This window comes from Dendropsophus ebraccatus, chromosome 11, assembly GCF_027789765.1.
Source record: "Dendropsophus ebraccatus isolate aDenEbr1 chromosome 11, aDenEbr1.pat, whole genome shotgun sequence".
NCBI lineage: Eukaryota > Metazoa > Chordata > Amphibia > Anura > Hylidae > Dendropsophus > Dendropsophus ebraccatus.
In genome coordinates this window covers 100,706,444-100,726,341 of record NC_091464.1, presented here as the reverse complement: position 1 = coordinate 100,726,341, position 19,898 = coordinate 100,706,444, and the positions used below count along the sequence as shown (strand labels likewise).

General features: G+C 46.2%; 1 protein-coding gene across 3 annotated transcripts in view; it reads right to left on the bottom strand.

Moving 5' to 3' along the window:
* Window positions 1-19,889, bottom strand: part of HSF2BP (heat shock transcription factor 2 binding protein) — a 156,078-nt gene extending 136,189 nt beyond the window's left edge. The window contains exons 1-2 of one of the 3 annotated variants that reach the window (XM_069945047.1): window positions 19,729-19,855; window positions 7,733-7,912 (exon numbers count right to left, since the gene is read on the bottom strand). The gene's annotated coding sequence lies outside the window, so the exon portion shown is untranslated. Of the gene's footprint in view, window positions 1-7,732; window positions 7,913-19,728 lie in introns of all 3 variants that reach the window. The other 2 variants (XM_069945043.1, XM_069945046.1) reach the window with 2 other exon arrangements.
* Between the last annotated feature and the right edge of the window lie 9 nt (window positions 19,890-19,898).

Below are 19,898 nucleotides of genomic sequence, written 5' to 3'. Positions count from 1 at the left end.
CCAAATCTGCCATTATCTGCATGTAAAAAGCCTTTTCCCAGGTCCCCCCCCCTCCTTCCTCTTTTTCATCCACTCTGAAAAATCTGAAAATTGTGACTTGTTGCAGGAGACGTCCCCTGTCTGCTCTAGGGAGAGGGGAGGGGGGAGGAGGAAGGAGGGAGTTAGCCGGCAGCAGAAAGCAGATAACAGAGGATTACAGGCACGGAGCTGGGTGACAGCTGTAATCCGAGCTCAGACAGGTCAGTGGTGACTGTCCAAGAAGATAACGGGTGAGATATTTGTAGATTAACTCTTTGTTGTCCTGTTTTGGTCTTTTCTTTAGCTCTCTCCATAGGAGAACAATGAAGACAGGGGGGAGAGCTTCAAACTGCTTTTTCATGATAAAAATGCATTTTTCAGATAATAAACCCAATTACAAAGTTTCTTAAAATCGCCTGGACTATTGATTTCTGCAAAAAAAAAATTCACGACAGTGACACTTTAAATATTGTAAGATAGCTCTTCTCACGTCAAGACTATGAAATGTCATCTCACGGTCATTGGAAGCATTATGCAGGATGGTAAAACTACTACTTGAGACCTGTGAAAATCGGAGACTACCTTAGGTAAAAAGGCCGGGTCAGGTGATAAGACAATTTCATCGTCCAACACAGTCATGTATGGAGTCTGAATGGAGAAAACTTTCCTGGCAGAAGTTATGGCGAGGAGGAAGGCTAGCTTCCAAGAGAGAAACTTAATGTTAAAGTCTTCAATGGGTTTAAAGGGGTTAGAGGTAAGACCGTTTAGAACTAGATTGGGATCCCATGGAGGGACTTTAGATTTAATAGTGGGACATAATCTAGTGGCTGCTTTTACAAATCTCTTAATCCATTGGTGGTTGGCTAGTTTGTAATCATAGAGAGCACTCAGAGCAGAAATTTGAACTTTAATAGTACTAGGTCTGAGGTGCTTGTCCAGCCCTGCCTGCAGAAAATGAAAAATTAAAGGAATGTCCGGAGGAGCCATGATGTTAACTGGTTTATTTACAAATCTGCAGAAAGCTTTACAGGTTCTTAAATATATCAGGGAAGTAACTCTCTTCCTGCTGGCCAAAAAAGTGGAGACTACTTCTGCTGAAAGACCCCTGGCTGAGGAGATCTACTCTGTTTGGTAGTATCCAAGGGACTGAAAGAGACATCTTCCTGAGGAAAGTAAACCAGACACTTCTAGAAACATAGAAGACTGTCGGCAGAAAAAGACCACTGGGTCCATCTAGTCTGCCCTTTTAGTATTTTCTTTCTTATTATCTTAGGATAGATATGTCTATCCCAGGCGTGTTTAAATTCTGTTATTGTAGATTTACCAACCACCTCTGCTGGAAGTTTGTTCCAAGTATCTACTACTCTTTCAGTAAAATAATATTTTCTTAAATTGCTTCTGATCTTTCCCCCAACTAAACTCTCACTGTGTCCTCTTGTTCTTGAGCTCAGTTTTTTTTTACTAAAAACACTCCGCTCTTGAACCTTATTTAGTCCCTTAACATACTTAAAGGTTTCAATCATGTCCCCCCTTTCCCATCTTTCCTCCAGACTATACAGATTCAAATCTTTAAGTCTTTCCTGATATGGTTTATGCCTCACACCCTCCACCATTTTTGTAGCCCGTCTTTGGACCCGTTCTATTTTATCAATGTCCTTTTTTAGGTGAGGTCTCCAGAACTGGACACAGTATCCAGATGTGGCCTCACCAGAGCTCTATACAGCGGGATCACAATCTCCCTCTTCCTACTGGTTATACCTCTAGCTATACACCCCAGCATACGATTTGCTTTCCCCACCGCCTGGTTGCACTGGTGACTCATTTTAAGGCTGTCAGAAATCATTACTCCTAAATCCTTCTCTTCTGAAGTCTTTTCCAACACAGTACTGCCGATGTGATACTCGGATAGGGGATTCCTCCTCCCCAAGTGCATTATTTTACATTTGGAAACGTTGAACTTCAATTTCCACTGTTTGGACCACTTATCTAGCAAAGCTAAATCGTTTTCCATATTACTGACAACTCCAGGAATATCAACCCTATTGCACACTTTTGTGTCGTCAGCAAACAGACAAACTTTACCTACCAACCCTTCTCCTATGTCACTTACAAACATATTAACCTCTTAAGGACATAGGACGTACCGGTACGTCCTATGTCCTCACTTGCACTTCAAAGCGGGGCCGCGCGGCGGCCCCGCTTTGAAGTGCCGCGATCCCGGGTGCCGCGTGTAGCCCGGGACCGCCGCTATTAGCGGGCACGGTCTGATCGCCGTGCCCGCTAATTAGAGGCAGCTGTCAAAGTTGACAGCTGCCTCCGATTACCGGAGGCAACGTTTCCCTGGTGTCTAGTGGGGGAGATCGCTCCTCCGGGACCTTGTCCCGGAGGAGCGATCTCCGTTACTGATGCCGGCCGGGGACGCGTCCAAGATGGCGCCGTCCTCGGCTCGGCACTCGTTCGTTTTCGGCTGCAGCAGCCGAAAGCAAACGAGTGCCGATCTCATGGATCTCTGCAGCATATCTATGCTGCAGAGATCTCAATGAGAGATCCAAGTGTATATACTAGAAGTCCCCTAGGGGGAATAACCCTAATCCCATGGGGGCTTCTAGTATATGTGTAAAAAAAAAAAAAAAAAAAAAGTGTTGTTAATAGTAAAAAGCCCCCTCCCCTAATAAAAGTCTGAATCACCCCCCTTTTCCCAGGTTTTAAATAAAAGTAAACAAATAAATAAATAAATAAACATGTTTGCTATCGCCGCGTGCGTAATCGCCCGAACTACTAATTAATCACATTCCTGATCTCGTACGGTAAACGGCGTCAGCGCAAAAAAATCCCAAAGTGCAAAATTGCGCATTTTTGGTCGCATCAAATCCAGAAAAAATTTAATAAAAAGCGATCAAAAAGACGTATATGGGCAATCAAGGTACCGATAGAAAGAACACATCATGGCGCAAAAACTGACACCTCGCACAGCCCCATAGACCAAAGGATAAAAGCGCTATAAGCCTGGGAATGGAGCGATTTTAAAGGAGAAGTCCGGCCAAAATTAATTTTTGATATGTTGTTACTTATGAAAAGTTATACAAATTTCTAATGTACATTAATTATGGGAAATGCACATATACTGCTATTTCCCTTAATTTAGTAGATCAGGAAGTATTAGAATTCTCTCTGAAGAAGTGACGTCACGACCCAGGGTGTAATTCCTATGGAGTGTCCAGCAGGGGGCGCTCTCTATATAGAAGTCTATGGGACTTTATTGTTTCTATGGGTTTCTATCTAATGTAATGCAATGTTATGTACAGTGTGCTTTATTGATTGAATACATCTATGGAATACTTTGGGGAGCAAGTGTCCCTGCTCCCCAAAGTATTGCATAAATGTATTAATTCAATACATTCGGATATCACAGTAAGCCCGCCGATCCGCCGCATTTCCGCCGATCCGCCGCACGCCGATCCGCTGCATTCCCGCCGATCCGGACCATATACATTGAACTACAGCTCCCATCATCTGCTTATAGTATGAATAGGTGATGGGAGCTGTAGCTGGGTAATGGATATCACATGCCGCCGGGCGCAGGGGGGAGCCGCTCAGTACACAGGAGCGCTCCCCCTCCTCCTCCTCCTTCCGTGATAACTTCCGCCTATACCAATGCTGAGTCCCTGCCTGGCCACCGCTCTCCGCTCTCCCCCCCATACATACCGGCTCCCGATGCATCCTGGTGTCCGCGCTGATGCCGGGAGCCGGTATATGTGAGCGGAGAGCGGCGGCCAGGCAGGGACTCAGCATTGGTATAGGCGGAAGTTATCACGGAAGGAGGAGGAGGAGGGGGGAGCGCTCCTGTGTACTGAGCGGCTCCCCCCTGCGCCCGGCGGCATGTCATATCCATTACCCAGCTACAGCTCCCATCACCTATTCATACTATAAGCAGATGATGGGAGCTGTAGTTCAATGTATATGGTCCGGATCGGCGGGAATGCAGCGGATCGGCGTGCGGCGGATCGGCGGAAATGCGGCGGATCGGCGGGCTTACTGTGATATCCGAATGTATTGAATTAATACATTTATGCAATACTTTGGGGAGCAGGGACACTTGCTCCCCAAAGTATTCCATAGATGTATTCATTCAATAAAGCACACTGTACATAACATTACATTACATTACATAGAAACCCATAGAAACAATAAAGTCCCATAGACTTCTATATAGAGAGCGCCCCCTGCTGGACACTCCATAGGAATTACACCCTGGGTCGTGACGTCACTTCTTCAGAGAGAATTCTAACACTTCCTGATCTACTAAATTAAGGGAAATAGCAGTATATGTGCATTTCCCATAATTAATGTACATTAGAAATTTGTATAACTTTTCATAAGTAACAACATATCAAAAATTAATTTTGGCCGGACTTCTCCTTTAAGGAACGTATATTGGTTAACAACGGTTTGAATTTTTTACAGGCCATCAGATACAATATAAGTTATACATGTTATATATCGTTTTAATCGTAACGACTTGAGGAACATGCATAACAAGTCAGTTTTACCCCAGGGCGAATGGCGTAAAAACACATTTCCCCCAAATAAAAGAAATGCGTTTTTTTTTTCAATTTCACCACACTTCGAATTTTTTTCTGGTTTCGCAGTGTACTTTATGCAAAAATTCAGCCTGTAATTGCAAAGTACAATTAGTGACGCAAAAAATAAGGGATCATGTGGGTTTCTAGGTGGAAAAATGCAAGTGCTATGACCTTTTAAACACAAGGAGGAAAAACCGAAAACGTAAAAACGAAAATGGGCCATGTCCTTAAAGGGTTAAAAAGAATAGGACCCAGAAAAGACCCTTGTGGCACACCACTTGTAACCAGTCTCTGCTCAGAATATACACCATTAACAACAACCCTCTGATATCTATCCTTCAGCCAACCACAAATCCACTGAACTATCCAGGGATTTAGTCCAATTTTCTCCAACTTCTCTATCAGCTCTTTATGGGGAACTGTATCTGCGGCTTTGAAGTCCAGATAGGCGATATCCACAGCACCACCTTCATCCAGCACTTTTGTGGCATAATCAAAGAAATCAATGAGATTAGTCTGACATGATCGGCCCTCAGTAAAGCCATGCTGGTTTGGATCCATCAAATTGTTGATTCTTAGGTGATCCATTATCTTCTTTTTTAGAAGAGTTTCCATTATTTTCACTACTACAGATGTCAGGCTCACTGGCCTGTAGTTACTGGGCTCTTCTCTACTCCCCTTCTTGTGGATTGGTATAACACTGGCTGTTCTCCAATCATCGGGGACATCTCCTGTTAGCAGGGATTGGTTATACAGATCTGTCAGGGGGGCAGCAATCACAGATCTGAGTTAAGAACCCTGGGATGGATCCCATCTGGACCCATCGCCCCATTCAGCTTTAAACGGGCAAGTTCCTCTGCAACTTCAGCCTCTGAAAATACTGGAGCCGAACCCATATAGCTGGAGGCAATGCTGTGTCCAACCATCCTGTGATTGTGAAGGCCGCCTTCTGAAAACACTGAGCAGAAGTAACTATTCAAATAGTCAGCGACCGCCTTATCTCCATCAATAAACGTATTCTCCCCATTACTTATTTTAGTAATGCTGCAGCCATTCTTCTTCTTCTTCCTGTCACTTATATATCTGAAGGTTTTATTCCCCGCAGTAACAGATTTTGCCATTTCTTCTTCTTTTGAGGTTTTAGCAGCATTTATAATCTGCTTTGCCTCCTTTTGTATACTTTTATACGTCTCTCTGTCAGCTTCATTCCCAGTCTCCTTATACTTCCTATACGCTGCCTTTTTTCCTTTTACAATGGCCTTAACCTCTCTAGTAAACCATAATGGATTCTTTTTACTTTTGCTAACTTCTCGTATATATAGTTTAGTTGCCTTTAATATGGCATTTTTTAATTCTTCCCACTGAGTGCTCGCTCTCGATGTTTTATCCCACCCTCTTAATTCTTTATCTAAATACTCCCCCATTTTATTAAAAATCTGTCTTCCTAAAATCCAATACTCTTGTTGTAGTATGGGATTGGACGTAGTCAGTTTGTAAGTCAAACCATAGACACTGGTGGTCACTGGAACCTAGATTTTCTTCCACTCTAACTTCAGACACCCGATCCCCATTAGTAAATACTAAATCTAGAATGTTCTCTCCTCTGGTAGGTGACTTCACTAGCTGTTTTAGAAATGCCCCTGTAAGGGCCTCCATTACATTCTTGCTTTTACATCTAAGTGCAGAAGGGATATTCCAATACACATCCGGCATATTGAAGTCACCCATAACTACAATGTCCCCCTTTAATGACATTTTAGTAATTTCATCCATCAGCATATTATCATAGTCCTCACTTTGCCCCGGAGGCCTATAGATAACACCTATCCTCATAACAGATCCCTCTTTGGACTGCATACAAACCCAGAGAGTCTCCAGCTCTTTATATGTATTTTGGATGACTGTCGATTTAAGACTATCCCTGACATAAATGGCTACCCCGCCTTCCCTTCTCTCTGCTCTGTCTTTCCTGTACAAAATATATCCCGGTATAACTATGTCCCAATCATTAGACTCTTTGAACCAGGTCTCTGTTACAGCAACAAGGTCCAAATCATCTCTAGACATAATGGCCGTCAGCTCACAGATCTTGTTTCCTAAGCTGCGAGCATTCGTACACATTGCCCGAAGATTACTAAGCTTCATAATACCTTTATTCCCAACTTCATCTACCGCACCAACAGCACCTTCCTTACCACCAATAACGGCACCAACCATTGCATCTACAGCACCAATAACCGCACCAACAACTACATCAACAGCACCAACCACTGTGTCTACAGCACCAACCACTGCGCTTTCACCAATCCGGATACACTTATTTGTCTTTACTGGTCGGGGACAGAAATCCTCCTCCTCTATTATACTTCTGTCCCCTTCATCTAGTTTAAATGTCTGTCCAAAAACAATATGAATTCATCAATAAGTACCTGTGTATCTATGTGTGATGGGTGCAAACCATCCCTCTTGAACATCTCCTTTTTGCACCACTTGCAAGAGCTATGACTAACAAACCCAAACCCTTCTGCCTTACACCACTGCCTTAACCATGCATTAAACTCTGAGATACAACATGCCTTGTTGTTTTTCTTGGTGAAAAAGGGGACTATGAGTATGATATGTGCTTTGTCCTGTCGGATCTTTCTGACCACTCTCGTTAGGAGTCTGATGGGAGGAAAAGCATAGAGAAGACCCTGGTTCCAAGGTTGGGCTAAGGCATCCAGGGCTAGCGGATTGTCCTTGGGGCACAGTGAGTAGAACTTGTGGTGAACTTTCCTGTTTGCACGAGAGGCAAAGAGATCTATAGTCGGTGTTCCCCATAATCTGCAAATCTGAAGAAAGACCTCCTGAGATAGTTCCCATTCCCCTTGATTCAGAGAGTGTCTGCTGAGGTAATCGGCTTTTACATTGTCCACTCCCTTCAGGTGGAGAGCTAATAGTGAAAGGCAATGAGGTTCCACTAATCTGAAGAGAAAATGGGCTATTATCATGAGCGGCAGAGATCTTGTGCCCCCTTGATGGTTGATATATGCCACTGCTGCTCTGTTGTCTGTTAAGACTCTCACGTTTCTGCCCTTTATTAAGGGCAGAGCCCGGGATAAGGAGAAGAATATTGCTTTCATTTCCCTTACATTTTGGGGATCTCTGGCTTCCTCTGGAGTCCAAAGTTCTTGGAAGACCTGTGAAACTGTATGGGCTCCCCATCCTCGAAGGCTGGCGTCTGTTGTTATGGTTAAGACGTCCTCTAGACTCCAAGGAAGGCCTACGCAAAGATGATGGTCTTCTGTCCACCAAGATAGAGATCTGATTGTCTGTGGAGACAGAGTAAATGGAGAATCAAGTGACCCTAGAACACCATCCCAATCTCTAAGGATCTGAGCCTGTAAAACCCTGGAGTGGTATTGTGCCCAAGGAACAGCTGGAATACAGGATGAAAAGAGACCCAAAACTGACATAGCCTTCCTGAATGTGGATAGGGGGGTGTCTATGAGTTCCTGAGTTCTAATCTTGACCATAGTGGTCTTATTATCAGGAAGAAAAGATCTCTTAACGCTAGAGTCTAGGCGGATCCCTAAAAACTGGCAGGACTGACTAGGGGTTTTGTTAGACTTGTCTTCATTGATCTCCCACCCCAGTTTAGATAGGATATTTTCTACTGTAGCGGTCTGGCATTGGAGGGAGAGTGTAGAATTGCTGACAATAAGAAAGTCATCCAAGTAAGGGATGATGATGATGATGTCTTTCTCTCTAATGTGAGCCATCACCTCTGCCATCACTTTGGTGAATACTCTTGGTGCTTGTGAAATGCCAAAAGGTAAAGCCCGGTACTGAAAGTGAAGAATAGAATTATCAATCTTGACAGCAACCCTCAAAAACCTTTGGTGGTCTGGGTGAATAGGAATGTGGTAATATGCATCTCTTAGGTCTAGAGTGGCCATAAAACAATCCTCAGAGAGATTCAGAATGGCTGAAGAAATTGACTCCATTCTGAATTTCTCATACGTCAAGACTCTATTAAGGGGCTTGAGGTTAATGATGGTTCTGAAAGAACCATTAGGTTTCCTGAACAGAAACAGAGTGGAGTAAAAACCTCTACCACACTGTCTCTGGAACAGGAACCAAGACATTCTTTGCAAGCAAAGACTGTACCTCTAGCGTGAGGGCTGAATGTTTTTCGGGATCTGCAGATAAATCTGTAATAATGAATCTTTCCCCTGGGGAGGACAAGAAGTAAATTTTTAGACCATGCTTTATTGTATCTAGCACAAATGAGCTATTAGAAATCTTGCTCCATTCTGCCAAATAATATGAAAGTCAACCCCCCACAGGGACCTGGCGTCATTGTGTGGGTTTTTTGGTATTATCCATGCCCTTATAGAGATACCCCTTCGATTTCTTGGGGGGGCCTCCAATCTTTCTTAGCTGTAGTAGTAGTAGCCCCTCGCTGAGTATTCCTACCTTTCCCCTTGAAAGGCCGGGCGGTCTGCTAAGGGAATAGAGGGAACCCTTTCTTCCTATCTGAGGCCTTTTCAAGTACGGAGTCAAGGGCTGGACCAAAAACTAAATTGCCCTCGCAAGGAACACCACACAGTTTGGCTTTGGAGGTAACATCGACCCTCCACTCCTAAGCCACAACGACCTACGGGTCGATTTAGACAAGGCTGCTGAGCGAGCAGCGAGTCTAAGCGCATCTGCTGAGGCATCGGACACAAAAGAAACATCATTTTGTAAAGTCCCAAAGGGCTTAAGGAGTTCATCAGTGGATGCGCCCTTAGAAATAAGGTCTTTAAGTTCAGTCATCCAACCCCCCAGTGATCTAGACACAGAAGTAGCTGCCACCAGAGGTTTAAACATAGCCGTAGAGGCTTCCCAGTCGTTCTTTAAATAGATATCTGCCCGTCTGTCCATAGGATCTTTGAGGGAAGCACAATCTTCGAATGGTAATGCATTGTGTTTAGATATCTTAGCCAAGAAACAGTGTCCTCACTGTCAAAGGGGTACTTCCTTTTATACTGCAACAAAAACAAAATGCATGCAAATCCAATTGGTCAGTAGGCTCCCCCCCCCCCCTTTTTTTTTTTTGAAAAAAAACAACTCACAGCTCTTGGCACAAAGAATTTTTGATCCGGATTGGACCATTTATTTTTTATCAGAGTCTTAATGTTTTGATGTATAGGGAAGACTAGAGGTTTCTTAGGTGCTAGACCCTCAAACATCATATCCTGTATGGACTTGGTCTCAGGTACCTCTTCAATTCCCATTGTCTCTCTGACCGCCTTGACTAAAGAAATAATCACATCATCAATTGTGGCTGTTTTAGCAACCTCCCCTTCCGAGCACTCTGCACCACACTGATCCTCCAGACCCAAAATTCATCCTCTTCATCCTCAGCAATAGATGAAGGTAGTAGAGAAAAAGGTCTACAAGGACCTGGCTCCTCCGCGATAATAACAGGGGCGACTGTAGGAGCAGGAGCCGGGGCTACAGCAGAAGTCTCAGCAGGAATGGGAGTAGGGGTTGGGTCAGGTGCGGATGATGTCATAGAGCGGCCGAGAGGCCTAAAAAATTTTAAACATGAAATATCTACTAAAAATGTGAACTTAAGAATCAGTCTCAGAAAAATAAAAAAGAAGGTAAAGCAAAAGAACCATACCCTAATTTCCTTTATATCATGTTCCTCATGCCACGCATAAAAAGATGGTCCCTGATCCTCCAGGACCCTATTCATACAACCACCGCATAGTAGCTTGTTATATGAACTACTTAATCTCTTTTTACAGACCGGACAGTCCCTACTTTTAGACCGTCCCTTCCTAGTTAAAAAAATGCAAACAGCCAAAAAAGTTAAGTGGGAAGAACCCCTCTTACCCCCTCCGTACCACAGGAGCATGAGATTCAGCTGGAGTAACCTCCAGGGACTCAGCGCTTTCGGTCTCCATTCCTTGAGATAGCTGTGGAGATCCCAATCTGCAGCAGCCAGAAGACGTAGTGAAATCCACTGGAAGGATCAGCCTGAGCTCTTCAGACTGAGCACTCACCATTCTGAGGCATACAGCCTCCTTTTGAATCTGGCACTGGAAAAAAAAATCATGTGACCGGCTGGCCACGCCCCCTCCGCCGCGCGCTGAATCGGCGTCACCCTCCCGGCGCTCCTCTGAGAAGGCCAAAGCCTCCGGAAGTTGCCACACACGGCCAGCAGAGCCTCCCGCCCTCGGCACTCACCGAAACGCCCCTCCTTGCACAGCACGCGCGAACGCAGCGCCCGTGGTATAGGGGCTCCGGCATGCCGAGGAGAGCCAGGGGAGCCGCCGGGGACCCATCTTCTGGAGGTGAAGGGGGCCCAACCAGACTAGGCAGCTGCTTCAAAAGTGGAGCCTGACGCCGCCCGGGAAGCCGGTGAGTAATTATGACCGGAAAACCCCCAGTCACCATTCTTCTTAATCCAGGGAAGGAAGGAGGAAAAAAAAAAACAACACCTTCCAGCTCCTTCTCCCATAGGGACAGGAAAAAGAGACTGGTGAAAGGAGGGAGTTTGCTTCTTTTAAAGATCCAGGGATTTCCTGTATCCTGTCCAATGGGAGGAGGAGGTGGACCTCTCCAGGGGTGCCGTCATAGGGCGAGGAGAGAAAAAACGGAAACGCAAAAAACAAAATTGGCCCGGTCCTTAAGGGATTAAAAATATTACCACAACAATACTTAAAGACTTTTTTTCCAGGAGGAAGAACAACACGTCTTTGAAGAACACCCAGATGTTTTAACCATCCCAGATGTTGAAGAAGCAACTCTATGTATGCTGATTTCCCCTTTTCAGATGATTACAAAGAATCCTGAAGCATGAAGCCAATGTACAAAGAAGACAGGAACAGAATATGACTTTGACCCTCCTTTCTTTAAGCCAGGGATGGGGAACCTTCGGCCCTCCAGCTTCGCTCTGGCTGTGCAGGCATGATGGGAATTGTAGTTTTGCAACAGCTGGAGGGCAGAAGGTTCCCCATCCCCAGTTTAAGCCTAGTAAGAGGCAGCTCGTCTGCTAGAGATTGGTTGTCCCCAATGTGATGAAGACCTCAGTACTAGAGATGAGCGAACTGGGTTCGAACGATCAGCATTTGATTATAGGTGGCTGCTGAACTTGGATAAAGCCCTAAGGCTATGTGAAAAACATGGATATAGTCATTGGCTGTATCCATGTTTTCCAGACAACCTTAGAGCTTTATCCAAGTTCAGCAGCCCCCGCTAATCAAATGCCGATCGTTCGGGTTGGGATGGACTCGAACCCGGTTCGCTCATCTCTACTCCGTACACAAACACTGTGGTACAGATTGTTAAAGAAGCAGTTCACTTTTTTTTTTTTTTCGCCCCCCCCCCCCGTGTAGCCGCTGTCAAGTATACTTACAGAAGATTATCGGTGTCCCGTTCCCGTCGGTCAGTTCCGTCCCGCGGTGCCGTTCACATCGGGCGCGCGCCCACTTCCGCCGGCTGCTGCGAGTCCTCTTCTCTGACCAGTGATTATACGCCGGAAGTCACTCGCTTCCATGCATTCTCTATGGGTTTGACTTCAAATCTTTGGCAGATAATCTGTCGTCAGATCTGCCAATAGGGCCTTTAGCCTTTTCACAAGGGATAAAGGTCATCGGCTTTTGATAATGGCTTCAAAGGGGGGAGGGTGATTGTTAAGGATGTGATATTCTGTATATATAGAGAAGCCGTTACAATATGGCGCTGACCTTCTAAACATGTAGAGATGTTACATTCCTTACAGCTTACGTTAGTAATCACTAGTGCTAAGCAAGTAACTGTTCCTATACCTTAGCCAATGATGTACTGACATGAGCCTTAGTAGAACACCCACTCCCAGGATATCTATACTGCCCGCCCCCAGGATATATATATGCTGCCCGCCCCCAGGATATATATATGCTGCCCGCCCCCAGGATATATATATGCTGCCCGCCCCCAGGATATCTATATTGCCCGCTCCCAGGATATCTATATTGCCCGTCCCCAGGATTTCGATACTGCCCGCACCCAGGATTTCTATACTGCCAGCATCCAGGATATATATACTTCTCAATCCCAGGATATATATGCTGCCACTGCCAGCTTCTAGGATATATACACTGCCTGCCACCAGGATATATATACTGCCCGCCACCAGGATATATATACTGCCCACCCCTAGGATATATATACTGCCCACCCCTAGAATATATACATATATACACACTTCCCACATCCAGGATATATATACTGCTCGCCCCCAGGATCTATCTATATACATACACCGCTGTATACCTCACAGTGCTCTCAGTGTATATAATGATGTATACCTCACAGTGCTCTCCATGTATATACCTCACAGTGCTCACAGTGTATATACCGCTGTATACCTCATAGTGCTCTCCATGTATATACCTCACAGTACTCTCCTGCATACACCGCTGTATACCTCACAGTGCTCTCCGTGTATATACCGCTGTATACCTCACAGTGCTCTCCATGTATATACCGCTGTATACCTCACAGTGCTCTCTGTGTATATACCGCTGTATACCTCACAGTGCTCTCCGTGTATATACCGCTGTATACCTCACAGTGCTCTCCGTGTATATACCTCACAGTGCTCTCCCAGGGCTCCAGATGGCGACCAAAATGGTCGCCAATGCGACTGATGTTTTGCAAATGGCGCCCAGATTTATTAATCTGGGCGCCATTTGCGACTGGCCCCGGCGGCGGCGCGCTGTCTCTAAGTATCCCCGGCTGATGCGCGGCTGCCGGGGGTGTCCCATTCTATCTCCGGCAGCGCGGCGCATCAGTGAGCTGCCTGGGGCCCTGACTTACGGCACAGGAAGCGCGCGTCAGAGACGCTTCCTGTGTCAGAAGTCACAGCCCCGGCGTACAGGTAGCTCACTGATGTGCCGCGCTGCCGGGGATAGGACGGGACACCCCCGGCAGCCGCGCATCAGCCGGGGACAGCGTCCGAAGAAGAGGATCGCCGGGGGAGCGGGTTGTCAGGTGAGTTTGTGTGTTTGTTTTTTTTAAATACTGCTTAGCATAGAGGAAAGGGGGGCATCTAAAATGGGGGGAAGAGAAGGGGGGGCAGCTATAATGGGGGGAGAAGAGGGGCCATCTTCAAGGGGGGGAGAGGGGGCTAGCTATAAGGGGAGGGGGTATTTATAAGGGGGGGAGAAGAGGGGGCATCTATAATGGGGAGGAGGAGGGGGCATCTATAATGGGGGGGAGGAGGGGGCATCTATAATGGGGGTAGAGGGGGTCATCTATAAGGGGAGGGGGTATCTATAAGGGGGGGAGAAGAGGGGGCATCTATAATGGGGGGGAGAGGGGGCATCTATAATGGGGGGGAGGAGGGGGCATCTATAATGGGGGTAGAGGGGGTCATCTATAAAAGGAGGGGGTCATCTATAAGTGTAGGGCAAACTGGCTGCAGACACTGGGAGATAGATATATGCACAATTATTATTATCAGGGCCCCTCAGGTGTCTGTATTGTAGGGGGTCACTTGCATTAGTCACTAGGTGAGAGATATATCTATCTATATATATATATATATATATATATATATAAGTCTAGCTCAGTATATATACTGTTGCAAGCTTTTAAAGGGAACCTGTCACCGCCGGTGACGGGGTGACAGGCTCCCAACCCCCCGTTAGAACCCCCTATACTCACCTCATCGCGCCAGGTCCCGCTTCTGGAGGTGGTCAGGTCCCGGAGATCTCAGCCGCTGCAGCCCGGCGCGCACACTGAGAGATGAGTCCAACACTCATAGAGAATGACGGAGCGCTGGACTCTCCCGTCATTCTCTATGAGCGTTGGACTCATCTCTCAGCGCACGCCGGGCTGCAGCGGCTGAGATCTCCGTGACCCGACCATCTTCAGAAGCGGGACCCGGCGCGATGAGGTGAGTATAGGGGGTTCTAACGGGGGGTTGGGAGCCTGTCACCCCGTCACCGGGGGGTGACAGGTTCCCTTTAAGTTCAAGTTCAGAAGAGTAAGCCTCATTAAAAGGCTAGCCAAGTGAGGCTGAAGTACTGAGTCAGACTGGATATGGTTGTCAAGTTGCAAGTTTCCATGTTGAACATTTTCAAACTAAAGGCCCTATTCCACCAACAGATCTGACGACAGATTATCTGCCAAAGATTTAAAGCCAAAACCAGGAGTGGATTTGAAAAGAGGAGAAATCCAGTCTTTCCTTTATGACCTGTTCTCAGACTATAGTCTGTTCCTGGGTTTGGCTTCAAATCTTTGGCAGATAATCTGTCGTCAGATCTGTTGGTGGAATAGGGCCTTAAGAAAAGAAAGGATCTAAAGGAGGAGGATGAGGAGGAGGAGGAGGCTGCCGTGGCCTCTGCACACAGTAAGTCCCATGTAACATAACATTAATTTTACATGGTTTAAAATGTTGGCGACCAAATATTCTATTTGGCGCTTAAATTTTTCAGGTTAGGAGCCAATGGCTCCCAGGTAAATTTTTTAGTCTGGAGCCCTGTCTCCGTGTATATACTGCTGTATACCTCACAGTGCTCTCCTGTATATACCGCTGTATACCTCACAGTGCTCTCCGTGTATATACCTCACAGTACTCTCCTGTATACACCGCTGTATACCTCAGTGCTCTCCGTGTATATACCGCTGTATACCTCACAGTGCCCTCCGTGTATATACAGCTGTATACCTCACAGTGCCCTCCGTGTATATACCTCACAGTATTCTCCGTGTATATAGTGTATATACCGCTGTATACCTCACAGTGATCTCCATTTATATACCGCTTTATATACCTCACAGTGCTCTCCGTGTATATACCGCTGTATACCTCACAGTGCTCTCCTGTATATACCGCTGTATACCTCACAGTGCCCTCCGTGTATATACCTCACAGTACTCTCCGTGTATATACCACTGTATACCTCACAGTGCTCTCCGTGCATATACCTCACAGTACTCTCCGTGTATATACCGCTGTATACCTCACAGTGCTCTCCGTGTATATACCGCTGTATACCTCACAGTGCTCTCCTGTATATACCGCTGTATACCTCACAGTGCCCTCCGTGTATATACCTCACAGTACTCTCCGTGTATATACCACTGTAAACCTCACAGTGCTCTCCGTGCATATACCTCACAGTACTCTCCGTGTATATACCGCTGTATACCTCACAGTGCTCTCCGTGTATATACCGCTGTATACCTCACAGTGCTCTCCTGTATATACCTCACAGTGCTCTCCTGTATATACCTCACAGTGCTCTCCGTGTATATACCGCTGTATACCTCACAGTACCCTCCGTGTATATACCGCTGTATACCTCACAGTGCTCTCCGTGTATATACCTCACAGTACTCTCCTGTATACACCGCTGTATACCTCACAGTGCTCTACTGTATATACCGCTGTATACCTCACAGTGCTCTCCTGTATATACCGCTGTATAACTCACAGTACTCTCCTGTATATACCGCTGTATACCTCACAGTGCTCTCCGTGTATATACCGCTGTATACATCACAGTGCTCTCCGTGTATATACCGCTGTATACCTCACAGTGCTCAGTGTATATACCGCTGTATACCTCACAGTGCTCAGTGTATATACCGCTGTATACCTCACAGTGCCCTCCGTGTATATACCTCAGTACTCTCCGTGTATATACCGCTGTATACCTCACAGTGCTCTCCGTGTATATACCGCTGTATACCTCACAGTACTTTCCTGTATATACCGCTGTATACCTCACAGTGCTCTCCGTGTATATACCGCTGTATACCTCACAGTGCTCTCCGTGTATATACATCACAGTGCTCTCCGTGTATATACCGCTGTATACCTCACAGTGCTCAGTGTATATACCGCTGTATACCTCACAGTGCTCTCCGTGTATATACCGCTGTATACCTCACACTGCTCTCCTGTATATACCGCTGTATACCTCACAGTGCTCTCCGTGTATATACCGCTGTATACCTCACAGTGCTCTCCGTGTATTTACCGCTGTATACCTCACAGTGCCCTCCGTGTATATACCTCAGTACTCTCCGTGTATATACCGCTGTATACCTCACCGTGCTCTCCTGTATATACCGCGGTATACCTCACAGTGCTCTCCTGTATATACCGCTGTATACCTCACAGTGCTCTCCGTGCATATACCGCTGTATACCTCACAGTGCTCTCCGTGTATATACCTTTGTATACCTCAGTGCCCTCCGTGTATATACCGCTGTATACCTCACAGTGCTCTCCTGTATATACCGCTGTATACCTCACACTGCACTCCTGTATAAACCGCTGTATGTACCTCACAGTGCTCTGTGTATATACCTCACAGTGCTCTCCGTGTATATACATCAGTGCTCTCCTGTATATAGTGTATATACCGCTGTATACCTCACAGTGCTCTCCTGTATATACCGCTGTATACCTCACAGTGCTCTCCTGTATATACCGCTGTATACCTCACAGTGCTCTCCTGTATATACCGCTGTATACCTCACACTGCACTCCTGTATAAACCGCTGTATACCTCACACTGCTCTCCTGTATAAACCGCTGTATGTACCTCACAGTGCTCTCTGTGTATATACCTCACAGTGCTCTCCGTGTATATACATCACAGTGCTCTCCTGTATATAGTGTATATACCGCTGTATACCTCACAGTGCTCTCCTGTATATACCGCTGTATACCTCACAGTGCTCTCCTGTATATACCGCTGTATACCTCACACTGCACTCCTGTATAAACCGCTGTATACCTCACACTGCTCTCCTGTATAAACCGCTGTATACCTCACACTGCTCTTCTGTATATACCGCTGTATACCTCACAGTGCTCTCCGTGTATATAGTGTATATACCGCTGTATACCTCACAGTGCTCTCCTGTATAAACCGCTGTATACCTCACAGTGCTCTCCGTGTATATACCGCTGTATACCTCACACCGCACTCATAGTGCTCTCCTGTATATACCTCACACTGCACTCATAGTGCTCTCCTGTATATACCTCACACCGCACTCATAGTGCTCTCCTGTATATACCTCACACTGCACTCCTGTATAAACCGCTGTATACCTCACAGTGCTCTCCTGTATAAACCGCTGTATACCTCACACTGCTCTCCTGTATATAGTGTATATACCGCTGTATACCTCAGTGCTCTCCTGTATATACCGCTGTATACCTCACACTGCTCTCCTGTATATAGTGTATATACCGCTGTATACCTCACACTGCACTCCTGTATAAACCGCTGTATACCTCACACTGCTCTCCTGTATAAACCGCTGTATACCTCACACTGCTCTTCTGTATATACCGCTGTATACCTCACAGTGCTCTCCGTGTATATAGTGTATATACCGCTGTATACCTCACACTGCTCTCCGTGTATATACCGCTGTATACCTCACAGTGCTCTCCGTGTATATAGTGTATATACCGCTGTATACCTCACAGTGCTCTCCTGTATATACCGCTGTATACCTCACACTGCTCTCCGTGTATATACCGCTGTATACCTCACAGTGCTCTCCGTGTATATAGTGTATATACCGCTGTATACCTCACAGTGCTCTCCGTGTATATACCGCTGTATACCTCACAGTGCTCTCCGTGTATATACCGCTGTATACCTCACAGTGCTCTCCTGTATATACCGCTGTATACCTCACAGTGCTCTCCTGTATATACCGCTGTATACCTCACAGTGCTCTCCTGTATATACCGCTGTATACCTCACAGTGCCCTCCGTGTATATACCTCAGTACTCTCCGTGTATATACCGCTGTATACCTCACCGTGCTCTCCTGTATATACCGCTGTATACCTCACAGTGCTCTCCTGTATATACCGCTGTATACCTCACAGTGCACTCCGTGTATATACCTCACACTGCTCTCCTGTATATACCGCTGTATACCTCACAGTGCTCAGTGTATATACCGCTGTATACCTCACAGTGCTCAGTGTATATACCGCTGTATACCTCACAGTGCCCTCCGTGTATATACCTCAGTACTCTCCGTGTATATACCGCTGTATACCTCACAGTGCTCTCCGTGTATATACCGCTGTATACCTCACAGTGCTCTCCTGTATATACCGCTGTATACCTCACAGTACTCTCCTGTATATACCGCTGTATACCTCACAGTGCTCTCCGTGTATATACCGCTGTATACCTCACAGTGCTCTCCGTGTATATACCGCTGTATACCTCACACTGCACTCCTGTATATACCGCTGTATACCTCAGTGCTCTCCGTGTATATACCGCTGTATACCTCACAGTGCTCAGTGTATATACCGCTGTATACCTCACAGTGCTCTCTGTGTATATACCGCTGTATACCTCACAGTGCTCTCCTGTATATACCGCTGTATACCTCACAGTGCTCAGTGTATATACCGCTGTATACCTCACAGTGCTCAGTGTATATACCGCTGTATACCTCACAGTGCTCAGTGTATATACCGCTGTATACCTCACAGTGCCCTCCGTGTATATACCTCAGTACTCTCCGTGTATATACCGCTGTATACCTCACAGTACTCTCCTGTATATACCGCTGTATACCTCACAGTGCTCTCCTGTATATACCGCTGTATACCTCACAGTGCTCTCCTGTATATACCGCTGTATACCTCACAGTACTCTCCTGTATATACCGCTGTATACCTCACAGTGCTCTCCTGTATATACCGCTGTATACCTCACAGTGCTCTCCTGTATATACCGCTGTATACCTCACAGTGCTCTCCTGTATATACCGCTGTATACCTCACAGTGCTCTCCGTGTATATACCGCTGTATACCTCACACTGCACTCCTGTATATACCGCTGTATACCTCACAGTGCTCTCCGTGTATATACCGCTGTATACCTCACAGTGCTCTCCTGTATATACCGCTGTATACCTCACACTGCTCTCCTGTATATACCGCTGTATACCTCACACTGCTCTCCTGTATATACCGCTGTATACCTCACAGTGCACTCCGTGTATATACCTCACACTGCTCTCCTGTATATACCGCTGTATACCTCACAGTGCTCTCCTGTATATACCGCTGTATACCTCACACTGCTCTCCTGTATATACCTCAGTCTCCACCTCACAGATCAGTGTGGAGAATCCTCCGCTCTCCGCTCCCGCCTTATCACAGGGGGCTGGCCCGTTACTATGGGGCTCCGCTCCGCGTTGCTCATTGGTTTCCGGGCCGGTGTGGGCGTTTCTTTAAGTCCGAAGCCTGATTGGTTTTGTTCTTCCAC